Raw genomic sequence first — 15210 nt, 5'->3', positions numbered from 1 at the left:
CCCATTAAATTTTCTGAGCAAGCAAACCACAAAGATGGAATATATTTTCACATTTCTGATGTAAATAACTAATAATTTATTTATTGTCATTTATTCATTAAGGAGAACTTGACGGAATCATGATAGGAGTCTTACTCCCCATGCTTTGTTTTGAGTTCTCAAAGATTACAGCAGCAAGATTCAAGCTTTGGCTGGAAATGCTTTGTTTTGAGACCTGGAAACAAACTGTCTAGGGCCTATCCTTTGCTAAACATCAAGAGGCTTAACAGAAGCTTGATTTATAAAGGTCAGAAGAGAGAACTAGAGTATCAACCAATGAAAGTTAAACTTAAACTCAGTCCTGTGTAGTACCTTTTTGTTACTACAGTGACCAGGCCAGTGACAGAGTAGCAGAAATGGGGGCAGAAAGCCCTAACAGTTGGAGCCAAATAGTAATTAATCTGTTGACACTCAAGGTCCTGTCTGTTCAACAACCAGCACATTGGTAGAAGCTGAACCACATCCCAAAGCATAAATATAGTTTAATGCAAAGACTACAGACAAAACACATCATATTTTTTTTTGGTCATTATTTGATTATTATTCCTTACAGGGTTAGGATGGGCATAAATAAAGACCACCACGAAAGTAATTTCAGCTTATGTAGTTGTATATGTTACAGAGGAGAGTAATTTTAGGAAGAACTTGACAAGAATCTCCAAATTTATAAAATATATACTTTACTCATCAAATTCTAAGCAAAAGTGGGCAGAGAAGACTACAACGATCATGTTGGAAACCATGTTTCTGAAATTCTAACAATGTTTGTAAAAGAAAAAAAACTCAAAGGGGTTGTACAAAAGTGAAAATTAAATCGAAAGCCCGGAAACCTTCTTTGCCAACAAACAGTTAACCTTTTTGACAAGGTGAGAGATATAAAAGCCAATGTTATTTTACAGTAAAAGGTCATTTGCAAACATTACAGAAGGGGAGAAAAGAAGATCTCTAAGAAACAAAAAGCAATCAAATTTATCTGTATGTAACTTAGCAGAAGACTTACCTAAATAAAATTATCCTGAGATTTGCATATGAAATTAGAGGGAGAAAACAACAAGTAGCTGTGAAATGAAACAGATTTCTGTTTCTAAAGTTATGTTTTCATGAGTGATCTTTTCTCATCAATGATAATAGAATTGCCACATTTAGTCTCTCTAATTTCAGGATCCAATATATATTATGAGAGAAGGAGCAATTGTACCCCAAAAAAGTGACCAAGAAAAACACAAAATATGCTTAATTTCTCATTTCTAAGAAATCCTTGTGGAAATAACCTATGATGTACTTGATAAAAACCCCAAAGTAAAACAGGCAATGTTTCAGAGTCAAAATTAAACTGGTAGAGCAGAGTAGGTTGGGTTGTATTTAGAAAACTTCACAACACTTTAAGTGGTCCTAAATTATTGGTTTTTTCTGTGCTTATATTCACAGAATAACAAAAGAATCTAAGAAAATTCCCTCAAGAGTTGATTGGATCTTCCATGGAGGATTTGCAGGAAAATGTAGCCAAAAATTCCACAAATTGAAAAGGTATGTAAGTATCCACACTGATGAGATCACAGATAATAGACAATCACTAACTTTCATAATTCTTTAAGGTTTGTAAAGTACGTAACATGTATTATCTCATTTGATCCTCATGACAACTCTGTTAAATAATCAACAGTAATTATGCTTTTTTTTTTAAATAGATAAAGAAACTGAAGTTGGAAGAAGTAAAACAATTTCCAAAAAGGATTTAAGCTCAGGTGTTGTGGCTCTAACTCCAATAAGTATCAAAGTAAATTTCTGTAAGCAGCATTTTTCTTTTATATGAAATGTAGAAAACTTCTATTTTTTTTTTCTTGTTTGATTTAATTTCATGAGTTTTTTATAGATTATTATTTGGGTATAAAATTCCCATAATTGCACAACATTCCAAATCTGGTTTCACTTCTGTAAGACATTTATAAATTGGTTTGACACTAGTCAGTTTATTATCGCCTTCTGATTTTGTTGTTTTGCATAACTCTTAGAATCTTTGGAATTCTATGGGTAAATGATCTGTATTGAACCTATGGGCACCCTTTTTTCTTGAGCCATATCATTCAGAGAAATGTATACGCTAGAAAGATCAATGATTCAACTAGTATAATAGTCTACCTCTGATCATAATAATTACCATGTGCTTGGGAAAAGGCAATAACTCCATATATTATTCCTAATTGAAAAAATGCTCTATCAGATGAAGAAAATGTTTCAACTTTATCTAACTCATCACTAGAATATGAAGTTTTGCCAGTAACAATCTTATCTTTCTCAACATGATCTAAAGACAACTTGTTATTTGCACATTATTTTGAATGTGTCAAATGAAAAGTGTTCCATAGAATCACATCCTCTTAAAGTTAGAAGTAACCTCAAAGGTTATCTAATCTAGTTCTATATTTATACCACAGATTTCATGATTCTAGTAAGATATCTCTCATTATTCTATATCAGCTAAATCACCAAGCTCAGCAGAGATAAAAACACTGATGCAACCAGAATTCCTACATATTTTATGAAGTGTGGTATAATAGGAAGGGGATCCAAGGACTTGGCTTCCATTTCCTGCTTCTTCCACTTACTATCTAGATTATCTTCCCTAAGTCATTTCACTCATAAGAACCTGTTTCCCTCATCAATATGAAGGCAGTAATAATACTTGTATTACCCAGCTCACATGGCTATTGTAAGGGGTCTATAAATTGTAATGACTATAAAAGTTTAGTTATTGTTATTAAGCCTGAAACCTGCATTTATCCAAAGTTTCCAAATCTAAGGACAAATGATGTATTGATATCCTTCCCAAGTGTGGGATTGACAGTCCTTTGTCAAAACCATTTTTATCCCATTCTCACTGATGAAGCTTAAAGTTAAGAGGAAAAAAAAAATAGAAAGAAAGAAATATGTTTTTAATAGCTTGGTATTTTAATGATCATTTCTAATTTCCAATTAATATCAGCACTGGAAGAAAATAATCCCTGTTAGAAGACTTTAAGACCAAGATGTCAATTACATTTTTTTTTTCTCTACATCCCAACATTTAACAAAACGAGATAGAAAAGAGAAGCAGCAAACTGGACCAATGACCAAAAAGCAAAGTCTTTAGTAGACTTTCATTGACATTCTGTTCATAAGGAGTAAAGCCATTCAAAGCTATATGAATGAAGGTAAACCAGATATGAAAAATAAGCATAAAGGAATCAAGAAAAATAAATCTCAAGAAGCACATTGTTGTACAGTATCACAAAACACATACACATGTACTTTGTCCAAATCAAAGTCGAAAGTTTTTCTGTATTCCCTACTAATCTGTGATACAGTCCTATGACTGACTCAGCCTCATCAGTGAGTTAAATTTTGTGCTAATTGCCAAGCTACCAAAAAAGTTTCCATCAGAGACTGGAAGAAAAAGCACAGGTGCTTTCTTGCTACCACTATTTATAGACTGGAACGAGACCACACGTGATGCCGACTGAGTGTTTTATCTTTGATGTTTGGAAAAATTTCTAACCATCCCTTCCTTTAATTCAAGTTTTACACTGGTATAGAATTGACATCTCTAGTCACTTTATGTCCTGAATAAAATATAAGTAGCTATGTGAAATGCATCTTTGAAAATTATATTATTTTATATTGTGTAAACTGTCTCAAATTATTCATATTTGTATATTCTATGAGAAATTAACTTAAGGAAATTAGCAAAAATACATGCTGCCTGAGGGCAAAAATGATGCCACACATACTTCTCTGCAAGAGAAAAGATTCTGGCTGATTTATCCACATCTATATAGCTTTCTATTCTGTCTCCTGGTTTTTGGTAGATGTGTGTTCCACTAATGCAACTCATGGAAATTTTCAACAGAACTCTGTGTCCAGAACATTTTGGGGGAATAAAAAGGAAATTGTTTTTACATTTTTTTCAATCTTCACTATGTGAGGAAAGATGAGTTTGGGGGAATAGGGGTATGGAAGAATCAAATCTTGTCAACTGCCAATAAACTTTCACTCTTGAAGCTCAACTTTTCCTAATCCTAAATAATCTTGTGTTTTATCTTGATAGACAGCTGAAGTTTTGTTTAGAGATTTTTAGAGATTTCATCATGCATTTTGTTAAATACCATGGGGAAAAATTAATAAATCCTATGGGGAATCAGAGTTCTTTAATTGTCATGGAATCTTAGAATTGCATCATTTAAATTCTAGCTTTAGGACATGAAAGTGTTTCTGTGCCTATGTGATAGGCTAGATACTGTCTTTTGGGGTCCATGACTTGCTGGGAACTCAATGTTGGTGACCTATGGCATAGCTCAACATGTCATAGAGCATACTCTATAATGAAGATTGCATTGACCCTTCTTTAAAAGGTTACTGTAGTCGATTTTAAGACGAAAAACTGACTTGCTGCAAATGTGTGCTATTTTAAAGCTTTAATGTCAAGGAGCCAGCTGTATTTTTCCCTAAAATTAAAAAAAAGTATCTTATCATACTCAGATTGTCAGTAAATTCCATATAAGCCATATATTTATTTCAATAAATATTGTTTGATAATCACAGGATCAGAGATTTAAAACTAACAACGATTCAGGGGCTGTCTAGTCCAAGCTCTTCATTTTATAAGAGAGCCCAGAGAAGAGAAGGAGGTAAGGAAGAAAAAGATTGAAAGAAGGAAAGAGGGAGGAAGGCAGGAAGAGAGGAAGTAAGAAAAAAGGAAAGAGGGAGGGAAGAAAAGAAAAAAAGAATTATTAAGTGCCTATTATGTGCCAGGAACTATGCTAAGCTGCCTACTAGTACCTCATTTGATTCTCATAACTACCTGGGGAGGTAGATTCTATTATTACTCCCATTTTTTAATCGAAAATGGAATAAACATAGATTAAGTGATTTGTCCAGAGCCATACAGCTATTAACTGTCAGAGACCAAATTTAAATACAAGTTTTCCTTGCTCCAGTGTTCTATTCACTGCACCCACCACCTAACTGCCTTCAAAGTAATTCACTTAACATCACACAGGTAGATGAAATTCTAATCAATCTTTTAACTCCAAATCCAATTTATCATTTTTCTTGTGGGCTGCATTCTTGGTAGAATTCTTAAACTGTGCCCTGAGTTTCTGGAGAAAGTGCTGAAAGAGGGAAAAAACTGGGGCCTGGTTCCTCTGAAGACATCTAGTCCTGTGAAAGGGATCCTCATTCTTTGGACTCTAAGTTCATTCTTTCTAGTTCCAGGTGAAGAGATTACATCTTCCAAGTTTGGGGAAGTCTCAGGGGGATGGATGGATGCAAGAGAATATCCAGATATTTTGGCATTCCACAGTCTGGATTTATAATCAACTAAGCAGTGTTTCCAGGAGGAGTCAGAAGAGATCTATGGGTATGACCTTCCAAATCCAGATTAAGTGTAGCTGAGATAAGAACTTAGTCTTGATACTACCTTTGGATGTGACCTCCCGTGGGGAGGGAGGGAGGGGGGTTAGTGCTGAATAGAAACTGGGCTATGTTGGAACCTATTTCCTCTCAGAGATCCAGGTGGTATTCTATTGAAGGAAATGTCTGTACCACTTGCTTGTTTTAAAAGATTTTGTTGTAGGCATAAAGGCCCAATGACTAGAGTCCATTCAAGAAGTACTTTCTAGCCTGTTGATTGGAATCAAGGCTTGTTTATATTGGTCGTGGAACCTCCTCACCAAGTACAATTTAGAGACTCTCCAAAACTGCTAGTCTTGAAGCTGAAGCATGATTTTTCACCTCAGTAACTGCTGGGAACTATACCAGGAATCCAGAGGACTCCCAGCCCACCTTCTGCCCTAGTTCTGATCATTAAAATGTCTACCAAGATTAGCCATTTCCAATCATTCTGCTCTGATATAATATTAACTAATAACACCCAATAATTTAGTCTTGGTATGTCTGAGATCCAGACTTTGACATAAGATTCAGTTAATTTCACCTTCCCGCCCCAGAAAAAAATTTAACTTTAATTCCCACTTTGGTGAAATCTGAAAATAGTAATATTTCACTTTCTGCTTCTCTGAGTGGTAATTGCACTGCATCACTTAACTAATAATACCATTCGTGCTTCTGTACCTCCCAAATACATGATGAGTCCTCAATTCGTGAATAGCTTTGCTACACAAACATAGAACAGAACAAAACCAAACCCAAACAAAAGGATGGGCTGACTATCGCTTGGCTTTTAGAAAACAAAAAAATTCCACATTTCATAGATCCACAACATTAACAACAAGCTCCAGTTTTTATCCGAGTCATATTTCAGGATTCTTTCACTCTGTTAGATCAAAATATTCTTCCCAACTAGTACATGTGGTTATCTCTGGAAAAGTGCTACAGATGAAAAAAACAAAGATGTTCTAATACGCATTTGTGATGTTTTGAAAAGAGATAAGGAAGGAATGCTAGGTTGTACACAAGGAGCTTTTGCTCTGAAAACAGGAAGGTAAGTAATTCAAGCAGTCAGTAATCATATACTTTCTCAGAAATTCAACCTTATTTCTATTCAAGCCAGCAAAACATTTTTTTAAGCACCTACCATGTGCCAAATACTATGCTTAGCTGGAGATAAAAAAAGACCAGAATGAAGCAATCCCTGCCCTCAAGGGACTTATTCTCAAGGGAGGGGAAAGAGACTATTAATTCTTAAAGAAACTGCTTCAGATCTGAAAACAAGATGATAGTTTTTCCATATACCCTTGCAAATAAGACCACTTCTTGTTCAAAGAAAAAACAGTTGGTGACAATATTCCTTATCTCCTCATTTGTTATTGATCTACTCTGCTCTCCCCTTCCTCTAAATTATTTTGCAATTACCTCTCTCTCTCTCTCTCTCTCACTGTCTCTCTCTCTCTTTCTCTGTTTCTCTCTCTCTCTTTCTCTCTGTCTCTCTCTTTCTGTCTTTCTCTCTGTCTCTCTCTGTCTCTCTGTCTCTCTGTCTCTCCCTCTCTGTCTCTCTGTCTCCTCTCTGTATGTCTCCTTCCCTCCCTCCTTCCTTTTGTCTCTCTGTTTCTGTCTATCTATTTATCTATCTATCTCCTTATCTCTGTCTCTGTCTCTCTCTCTGTTTCTGTTCTTCTTTCACTATCTCTATATGCATATATGTATATGTGTGTATTTATATATACATATATTGCATATGTATGCATATATGTATATACGTGTTTTTATATACATATATTGTGTATTATACATGTACAGAAGTTTTGTAAAAGAAAAGTTTACTTCAGTTACAAAGATAGCCTCAAATAATTACTAATACATTTCAATGAAACAGTTGCATGTTGGCATATTTTGTCAATTGCTTTTGGGAAAAGAATGATTTTGATTATTTAAATATATAACTATTATAACCATTGTGTTGTATGACACTGTCAAATGACCTAAATATTGAGTCACTCAACTGTTGTCTATTAATGAGAAAATATATGATTGCTCACTGATGTAGATAGGCCATTAGGTATAAATCTAAGAATTGTAATTACTCTTCTTCAAGAAAAACTGACTAAATAAGAATCAATACAGTAGTTGTCTTTAAATAGCATTTTTTCCAATTACATATAAAGACAATTTTTAAGATTCATTTTTTAATATAAAATTTTGAGTTCTAAATTTTCTCCCTTCCTCTCCTACATCTTCCCTAAGATGGTAAGCAATTTGATATGGGTTTGATATGCAATCATGTAAAACATATATCTATATTAGTCATGTTCTAAACGAAGAAATAGAACAAAAAGGGAAAAAAGACACTGAAAATAAAGTGAAAACAGTACATTTCTATCAGAATTCAGACTTTTATCAGTTCTTTCTCTGGATACAATACAGTATTTTGGGAAAAAAAATGATACAAGTTCTAGATTCCCAGAGAAACACATCACAAAGATTTCCATGTCCTGGAGCATGGAAATATGATGACCATCACTGATAAAAGCAAACAGATCACAAAGACAAAAGAAGCAGAAAATCTAATTCACTCATTGAATCTCCTTGTCCCCTAATAAGATCATGGTAGTTGTCAAGAAAACATAAAATGTTTTCTTTCTTTTTCACACGTTTCATTCACATTCATCATTTTATATCATAGCATTACCAATTAGATCACCCCAAACTATCCTATAGGAAAAAAGCAGGATTGCTGCAATGTGCATAATACACTGCAGAAAAAAAGTAACATTAATGTTAAAAAATTAATGATCACCCAATCTGAAATACTTTGAAAACAACTTGTCTTATACACAAAGACTATAGATTAGGTTCTCAGCTTAGGACCAAAAGCTACCTCAGTTCACAAGTTTAAACTTCCTACTTTGTCCTCTGCAAGAAAGGTCACTATTCTTTCTGATAAAGCTATTATTCTCACCCCTAGCAAGCCCCTCAAGAAGTCATTTAGTTTATCCCTCATTTGCAGATGACTGGGCCTATATCATAGGGACCCTGACACTTGGTTGATTGGGAAAGACAGAGTTGAAACTGTTCTGTAACAAGCTTGTAACCAGTTGGAGAAAGACTTAATTTCAGTAAAATTCTCAAAATATTTTAGCAGTGCAGTGAAAATGAAGTATAAACTCACTGGTATAGAACATCAAATTAATCAACCAATATTTATTGAATTCTTCTGCAATATATTTCCTCTAGTTTAATATATATGTAATATCCTGCATAATACAGCAAAGTTAATTTTTTAAATTTATATTATTGTACATAAAATAAAAATTTAGCACATCAAATTTTATATTTTTGCTCTGTAAATCAACTTATCCAACCATCATTTTATAAATAATAAAACTAAGACTTAAGGAGGTCAAATGATTCACATTAATTGTATCAGAGACAGCTTGGAGGCCTGGTGGATAAATTGCCAGATGTGGAATCAGAAAGGCCTGAGTTCAAATATGACCTCAGACACTTACCAGCTGTCTGACCCTGGCCAAGTCACTTAAGCCTATTTTTCTCAGTTTCTTTATCTGTAAAATGAGCTAAAGAAGGGTGTGGCAATTTTGTTTGCCATTATGTTTGCCAAGAAAACCACCAAAAGGGGGTCACAGAGTCAGACAAAACTGATTAAACAATTTTATCTCCAAATCTAATTCTTTTTCACTGTATTCCTATAACTATTTATTTTTCAATCTCCTGATTTTGCTATTTGCAAATAATACTAATTTTGCAGTTAATTTTTTTTAAACTACAAAACTTCACTAATTTAGGCTCCACTGATTTGGAGTTGTGATCATTCAGACAGAAGCTGATAGGGAGTTTACTTTTTCAGTATTTATAAAGAGTTAGCTAAGAAAATCAAGAGTGTGTAACTAATATACTAATGGAAGTTATCAGTCTAACTGACCCAGAGAACCATTTGAAATTATGTAAGAAAAGTGACTAAGCTGTATATATATTTGATCTCAAAAAGGTAAAAGATAGAAAAAAAGACTCCACATGCACAAAATTATTCATGGCAACATTTTCTATAGTAGCAAAGAACCTGAAACAATGAGTAAAGAAATTACAATATATAAACATAATCAAATATTATTATAGAATTTGATATGATAAATATTAGGATTTGGGGAAAATATCAGAAAATTTATACAAACTGGTACAGTGTAAAATTAAGAGTACCAGAAAGATAATATATGATGACTTTAGCAATGTAAGTGAAAAGATCATTAAAAATAAAGTTTGAGTAGTTATAAATATTTTGAGTTGAGTTGTAAATATTTTGTCTTTGTACCTGAAAGCACTTAATGAAACACACTTCCCTCCTTAGGACACAGAGGGAGAGACAGAGAAAGAGAAAGAAGGAGAAAGAGAGAGAGAGAGAGAGAGAGAGAGAGAGCTTTAAGAGGTCAGAATACTGCATACATTTAAAAATTAGTCACATGCTTTACATCCCATCTAACTATCCATGATGTCCATTTGCTCTGTCATTGTGCTCTTCACAATCATTAGACTACTGGACATAGGTTTGGAACCACCGTCCTAAGGTAGTTGTATGTTGATCAGTGAGTCAGCCAGCCCAAAAGCACATGATGGAGTCAGAATTAGCCAACCTCAGACTATCACTCTTCTCCCCTCTTCTACAGTCTTAAACTGGAAATAACCAAACTAATACCATTGTTGCTACTGGAAAGGGATGTAATAGTTGACTATGATTCTATTCATCATTTCTGTGACTTTCTAAACTAAAACATCTTTCTCCATCTACCATCCCTTTCCTTGGGTTGTCTGTCTCTTAATCAATGCTTTTCATTCTTTCATTTATATTGTATTGGGTGTTTTTGCTCAACTGTTTTTCTGTCTAATAAGGGCCAGGGTTATGGAATATCCAGAATGACTATGATGTAAGAACAAAAGGAATCAATACAAATTTCTTTTAAAAAAAGAAAGAAAGAAAGAACATTAAGAGTAGATATAACATTTCTAGGATGTCCTAAAATACATAGAGCAAAATAGCAAACTCAAGCACTTTATAAGAACTTGTTTGTATAAAATCAAAATGCTGGTTGTAAGTCACCTTAGATATTAATTATTCAGGCTCTAAGACCTTACTGGCCAGCGCTTTGTTAGTTTAAATCTAGCTACCATATGGACTAAAATTGGGGAAAAAAATAACCATTTTTCTTTAGAAAAATTCTACAAATTAGAACTTGTATTACTGCAAACTGGCCATTTCTTGTTTAGTCTTAGGATAGTTTTATTATAAATAAGGTGATGTAAATTCCAGTAAGAATTTTGAGGCTATATAAGATATTTGATACATGTCATTCCAATAACATTTCCCCATCTGTCATGTATTCCACTGTCATTAAAGCTTTCTCCTTTCAAATTCTTTTAATTAAATTCTTTTAATCAGGATCTTAAAAATGAACATATGTGGTTGCCTCATATATTGCCTTTTAACTTATTTTACTTTAGCTTTAAAGCAAAATTTATGCCATATATTATGATTTAAATGAGATTAGGAAAATTCATCCTTAATATACATATACACATACCACACACATATGTATATATATTTACATATATGTATATATAATGCGATAAGAATCATAGAATCAATTGCTGAATGGGTTCTTCAGAGGGGTTCATACTGAACCTTAATAAATTATTTTCTATGGAAGAATACATCTTACTGCTAACTATGAATAAAGAAAGAAATTCGATAGGATCATTCTACAGGTTCATTCAAATCATAAGAACAGATTCTTTACTGGGACAGGAATGTAGATAATTTGTTTTTTGCATTTACATGCATAAGGACATTTATGTTTAGGAACTAACCATCTTTTAAAGAATATTATTACACATAATATCTCATGGCTAGGGCTGGGCATCTTCTCTAGGATGTTATGTTATGGAAAGACCAATTGGTTTAGTCCCTGGTTTCCCATCTCAGTTCTACTATTTATTACTTTTGTGATCTTGAACAAGTTTTTTAACAAGTCTTTAACAAGTTGGGCTCTCTAATTTATAAAATGGGATCCCCTTTTAGCTTTGGAGCTATGAAATCTTAAGTTTAGCTGGCTATAAACTAGAGCTTTACCACCACTTATTTTCCTAATTGTGATAGAGCCTCTGGAGGTAATATAAGTTATGTCTTAAGACTAACACAGACACTCATGAACAACTCGACTCATCATAAAAATAATATAAGAGGATAAGATTCAAAATTAAATAAGTCAGGTGCCATAACCACATTATATTTTTAATTTCATCCAGTGTCTTCTCTGCCCTAAACAAACATTTTCTCACCACCGATTATAGGCAGCTTAGATCAGAAGTGCATCAGCTCTTCTCCCATTATCTGGGCTTCATTCACTGTCCCAGCAGAACTGCTGTCACAATCAGCTGTTACTTGATTCTACTGTTTCCTCTAGGCCTAATGGGGATGGGGGTGGGGTGAAATGGGGAGAGGGACATCCCAGGTGAATCTTCTATACACAGTGGAAGACACCACCTGCTCCCTTCTGCCTCTGGGTCTGCCTGTATTTTCTCCCCATTATTCTGGTAGATAGAAAGTAAGCTATAGCCAGTAACAGAAATTAACGTGTCAATTGAAATTTTAAAATCATAATTTAAAATTAGCTTCAACAATTTTTGTTAAACACCAATTTATATTTCATATACACAAATCAGTGAGCCAAGGGATCCTGATTTATGCCAGGATATAACAGAGATTTATATGGAAATAGATAAAATGCGTGATGTCCTCAAAGGAGATAGTGATTTCTGCCTGAGAAAAAGAGGTTGTCCATAACTAGGCAATCACTCTTTTGCTCTCCTGTGTTCAAAAGGACTATTGGGTTAGAATAATATCTACATTATATCATATATATATCAGATATTTGCATTCTAAAAAAAAGGATGTTCTTTTGGGATTTAAGATAAAAGTCCATTTATTTTGTTGTTAAGAATGGAAAATTGTCATATCCCAGAGCAGAAAGACTAATAGTTTATTCTTGGCCAGATGATATCCTCCCCCACCAAATATTCATTACACAAAGATAATCATGACCAGTAAGCAAACATATTTATCAGAACTTACAAAAACACAGAAACAGAAGGAAGTCTTACAGACTAGTTTAGGAGATAAGGCTACTCAGGAGTAAAAACTCTCTCCAACTTGAGAGATGAAATATCAGCTGAACCAAATATAGAATTATTTCATCTGAGAAATAGATACTTAACAGTCCCTGGAGTACAGGTAGTAGGAATGAAGCAACATGTTGTATGTTGTCTCTTTCCCACATGCTTATGACTCTGGGGGCCTCCTGTTGATCATTCAAAAGTCCAATCCTCACCTTGTTTCTTTCTTCTGTCTCTCTCAGAAGTCTCTCAGCCAATCTGGAGTCATATCTCCCTCCACTGAAGCTGAGCTTCATTCAGCATCACAAGGTTGCCTTCAAGGATCCACCTAAACCCACCTTAACAAGCTTGGGGTACAGACATATGATGTAACATTTACAGAAAGTAATTCTAACTTAGATTTCCTGTTATAGTTACAGTTAGATTCGGATTTCCTGCTTGTTCTATTATTTTTGTTTTTCCATATGGTGTTCTCTTTCTACATTTCTTATTCTTCACTTAATGATCTTCTTTTAGGATCTTTTAATGTAATTGTAGTCTCATGGAATTATAACTTTCACATATAAAAAATATTGTTATTTTTTGTTTTTACATTTGTCTTAATTTTCTGATATATCCTTTCTCTTTCTTACCCAGAAATCTATCTCTTGTTTTTAAAAACAAACAAACAAACAAAAAATGAAGTAGTTCACCCAAACTAGTCAATTTATCATTTGAAACTAATAACATAGGTCATTTTATATAATGATAATTCTTTACCTCAGCAAAGAGACAAAGGTGCTTTGCTAGTTTTCCAGATAGGAAGAAGGCCCAGGACTCATTTTGTTGTTGTTATTCATTTATTTCAGTTGCATCTGACTCTTCATGACACCATTTAGGATTTTCTTGACAAAAATACTGAAGTGGTTTGCCATTTCCTTCTCTAGCTCATTTTATAGACATGGAAACTGAGGGAAACTAGTTAAGTGACTTGTCCAGAGTCACATAGCTAGTAAGTATCTGAGACTGAATTTCAAATCAGAAAGATAAGATATTCCTGATTCCAGGCTCAGTGGTCTATCAGTACTACCTAATATTTTTAACTTTAGTCCCTGAGGCCTGAGAATATTACCATACTCCTAGACTGAAGCAAAGGCTGAGGTCTTAGAGCCTCTTACAATTACTTGCAACTCAGTTTTAGTAGATCTTTCAAATTTGTTCTGCCTTCCTTTACAAAAACAGATTGAGTTGTTTGCTGTCATTTCTATTATGCTCATGATTATCTCAGAGTAGTTGTTCTGTAAGAAGAGTTGTTTCAATACTCATTGCTGGACTTTGATTTGATTCTGGTAATCACATCCTACCAGATGATAATCAGCAAGACTAGTACAGCACTGATGCAATTTTTCATGAACCTGCATGTGACTAGTAATTAGTATTGGAATTCATGAAGAAAAGGTACAAATAGCTAAACATCTTAATCATATAAACATATTAGAGGGGTCAAAGAGACTTGGGTAAGTTGAAGAAGATTCTGAAGTAGCAAGAGACATTAAATAAACACAGTCACTAGGAATACTACATTGATTTAAATAAATGGAACAAAACAGTCTAAATTTTGAGTGAATTTTCCTTATAAATAAAATCTCTAAAAACAAAAAGAAGGAACAATGATGTGACATTAGAACTTTGAATTGGGAGTCAGAAATGTGAGTTTTGTATGTATTACTGTTCATGACACGAAAGGGACTCCTGAGGATGGTGAAAAAATGGAATTCGTTATTTCAAGGACTTTCCTCCTTTTTTATACCCTTATACCCTTATGTAACAAAAACACGAGGCATGTTCCCAATATATACTGTGCATGTGGGACCACATAAACAATTTGCTATTGTATGTAGTTTTCCACCTGGTATCACTCTGCTTCAATCATGACACAGGTTGTCACCACCCCCTGACTTCTCAGGAAGGCTGAGAGCCCTGGGAAGCCGAATCAGACATTGTTAGCAGGTTCCCTCTGGACTAAAGGGTCTTATACTTCACCCAGAGTTTTTCCACTGTCTGTGACCCTCCATAGGACCCTTCTTTCTCTCTCCAGTAGGTCTAGGAAATTATTATAGAAAAGAAATCTATTATAAACTAGTCCTGAACAGGACCTCAAGAAACTACCAGACTGATTTATATTCTTATACTAGGAGATTCTTTTTAGAGTGGAAAGACTACTCACTATGCTACTTACTATACTTGAGTTTCCTAAAATTTTAATGATCCAGGAAGCAAATATGGTATTGAAATATCCATATAACACAACTGGGCTGCTTTTTATAATAAAAACTGATGTTCACAATTAAAATAGTGGATAAACTATCCCAAATATTGGCAGGAATAAGTTGTTTTAAAAAATGGCTAGAAGGATCTATTGCTTTATATAGCTCAAATTACTAGTTGACTTAGATCAAAATGGATTGGGAAAATATAAAGCAGTTTCCAAAGGTTGAATGTCATTATTCAAATAACTCTAATATGTTTTTTGATAATACTTACTAGCTGTACAACCTTGGGCAAGTTACTTAACCC

This window comes from Antechinus flavipes, chromosome 3 (genome assembly GCF_016432865.1).
Source record: "Antechinus flavipes isolate AdamAnt ecotype Samford, QLD, Australia chromosome 3, AdamAnt_v2, whole genome shotgun sequence".
In the NCBI taxonomy this organism is placed as follows: domain Eukaryota; kingdom Metazoa; phylum Chordata; class Mammalia; order Dasyuromorphia; family Dasyuridae; genus Antechinus; species Antechinus flavipes.
The sequence above is the reverse complement of the archived record's forward strand: the minus strand, read 5'-3'. Positions refer to the sequence as shown.